This window comes from Oncorhynchus keta, unplaced genomic scaffold (assembly GCF_023373465.1).
Source record: "Oncorhynchus keta strain PuntledgeMale-10-30-2019 unplaced genomic scaffold, Oket_V2 Un_scaffold_14044_pilon_pilon, whole genome shotgun sequence".
Classification (NCBI taxonomy): domain Eukaryota; kingdom Metazoa; phylum Chordata; class Actinopteri; order Salmoniformes; family Salmonidae; genus Oncorhynchus; species Oncorhynchus keta.
The window spans coordinates 1095001-1097500 of record NW_026290781.1 but is presented as its reverse complement, the minus strand read 5'-3'; the positions used below and the strand labels follow the sequence as shown (position 1 = coordinate 1097500).

At 46.2% G+C, this 2500-nt stretch overlaps 2 long non-coding RNA genes across 12 annotated transcripts in view; both read left to right on the top strand.

The window, feature by feature from the left end:
- Positions 1–958, top strand: part of LOC127927428 (uncharacterized) — a 1481-nt gene extending 523 nt beyond the window's left edge. For both annotated transcript variants that reach the window (XR_008127354.1, XR_008127353.1), the window contains one exon: positions 368–958. This is a non-coding gene — a long non-coding RNA (uncharacterized LOC127927428). The remainder of the gene's footprint in view (positions 1–367) is intronic.
- A 1011-nt stretch (positions 959–1969) lies between these two features.
- The window catches only part of LOC127927426 (uncharacterized), a 2017-nt gene continuing 1486 nt past the window's right edge, over positions 1970–2500 (top strand). For 9 of the 10 annotated variants that reach the window (XR_008127348.1, XR_008127350.1, XR_008127351.1 and 6 more), the window contains exon 1: positions 1970–2477. This is a non-coding gene — a long non-coding RNA (uncharacterized LOC127927426). The other variant, XR_008127352.1, reaches the window with a different exon arrangement.

The following is a 2500-nucleotide window of genomic DNA, read 5'->3' as shown; positions in this document are numbered from 1 at the left end:
GATCATTTCCACCCAGTATTGATAAGGTGCCGATCATTTCCACACAGTATTGATAAGGTGCTGATCATTTCCATACAGTATTGATAAGGTGCCGATCATTTCCATACAGTATTGATAAGGTGCCGATAATTTCCATACAGTATTGATAAGGTGCGATCATTTCCATACAGTATTGATAAGGTGCCGATCATTTCCATACAGTATTGATAAGGTGCTGATAATTTCCACACAGTATTGATAATGTGCTGATCATTTCCATACAGTATTGATAAGGTGCCGATCATTTCCATACAGTATTGATAAGGTGCCGATCATTTCCATACAGTATTGATAAGGTGCTGATCATTTTCCACACAGTATTGATAAGGTGCCGATCATTTCCATACAGTATTGATAAGGTGCCGATCATTTCCACACAGTATTGATAAGGTGCCGATCATTTCCATACAGTATTGATAAGGTGCCGATCATTTCCACACAGTATTGATAATGTGCTGATCATTTCCATACAGTATTGATAAGGTGCTGATCATTAAGTGTCACACAGTATTGATAAGGGAAAGGTCAAATGGGATACCTAGTGAGTTGGAAAGGTAAAAGGGGATACCTAGTCAGTACAACCTTAATGCACCTCAACTGAAATGTGTATATCCGTATTTAACCTCTGAATCAGGTGTGGGGGGCTGCATTAATCAACATCCACGTCTTCAGTGGGTTAACTGCCTTGTTCAGGGGAACAGTGTGGTTAGCTGCCTTGTTCAGGGGAACAGTGGGTTAGCTGCCTTGTTCAGGGGAACAGTGGGGTTAGCTGCCTTGTTCAGGGGAACAGTGGGGTTAACTGCCTTGTTCAGGGGAACAGTGGGGTTAACTGCCTTGTTCAGGGGAACAGTGGGGTTAACTGCCTTGTTCAGGGGAACAGTGGGGTTAACTGCCTTGTTCAAGGGAACAGTGGGGTTAGCTGCCTTGTTCAGGGGAACAGTGGGGTTAGCTGCCTTGTTCAGGGGAACAGTGGGTTAGCTGCCTTGTTCAGGGGAACAGTGGGGTTAGCTGCCTTGTTCAGGGAACAGTGGGGTTAACTGCCTTGTTCAGGGAACAGTGGGGTTAACTGCCTTGTTCAGGGGAACAGTGGGGTTAACTGCCTTGTTCAGGGGAACAGTGGGGTTAACTGCCTTGTTCAGGGGAACAGTGGGGTTAGCTGCCTTGTTCAGGGAACAGTGGGTTAGCTGCCTTGTTCAGGGGAACAGTGGGGTTAGCTGCCTTGTTCAGGGGAACAGTGGGGTTAGCTGCCTTGTTCAGGGAACAGTGGGGTTAACTGCCTTGTTCAGGGGAACAGTGGGGTTAACTGCCTTGTTCAGGGGAACAGTGGGTTAACTGCCTTGTTCAGGGAACAGTGGGGTTAACTGCCTTGTTCAGGGAACAGTGGGTTAATTGCCTTGTTCAGGGGAACAGTGGGTTAATTGCCTTGTTCAGGGAACAGTGGGTTAACTGCCTTGTTCAGGGAACAGTGGGTTAACTGCCTTGTTCAGGGAACAGTGGGTTAACTGCCTTGTTCAGGGAACAGTAGGTTAACTGCCTTGTTCAGGGAACAGTGGGTTAACTGCCACGCTCAGGGGAACAGTGGTTAACTGCCACGCTCAGGGGAACAGTGGGTTAACTGCCTTGTTCAGGGAACAGTGGGTTAACTGCCTTGTTCAGGGGAACAGTGGGTTAACTGCCACGCTCAGGGGAACAGTGGGTTAACTGCCTTGTTCAGGGGAACAGTGGGTTAACTGCCTTGTTCAGGGGAACAGTGGGTTAACTGCCTTGTTCAGGGGAATAGTGGGTTAACTGCCTTCTCCCAGGTGAGTCAGTCTACAGGTAGAGATAGAGGTCTCTTCTCCAGGTGAGTCAGTCTACAGGTAGAGATAGAGGTCTCTTCTCCAGGTGAGTCAGTCTACAGGTAGAGATAGAGGTCTCTTCTCCAGGTGAGTCAGTCTAAATCAAATCAAATTTTATTTGTCACATACACATGGTTAGCAGATGTTAATGCGAGTGTAGCGAAATGCTTGTGCTTCTAGTTCCAACAGTGCAGTAATAACCAACAAGTAATCTAGCTAACAATTCCAAAACTACTGTCTTATACACAGTGTAATGGGGATAAAGAGTATGTACATAAAAGATGTGAATGAGTGATGGTACAGAACGACATAGGCAAGATACAGTAGATGGTATCGAGTACAGTATATACATATGAGGTGAGTATGTAAACAAAGTGGCATAGTTAAAGTGGCTAGTGATACATGTATCAGGTAGAGATAGAGGTGTCTTCTCCAGGTGAGTCAGTCTACAGGTAGAGATAGAGGTCTCTTCTCCAGGTGAGTCAGTCTACAGGTAGAGATAGAGGTCTCTTCTCCAGGTGAGTCAGTCTACAGGTAGAGATAGAGGTGTCTTCTCCAGGTGAGTCAGTCTACAGGTAGAGATAGAGGTCTCTTCTCCAGGTGAGTGAGTCTACAGGTAGAGA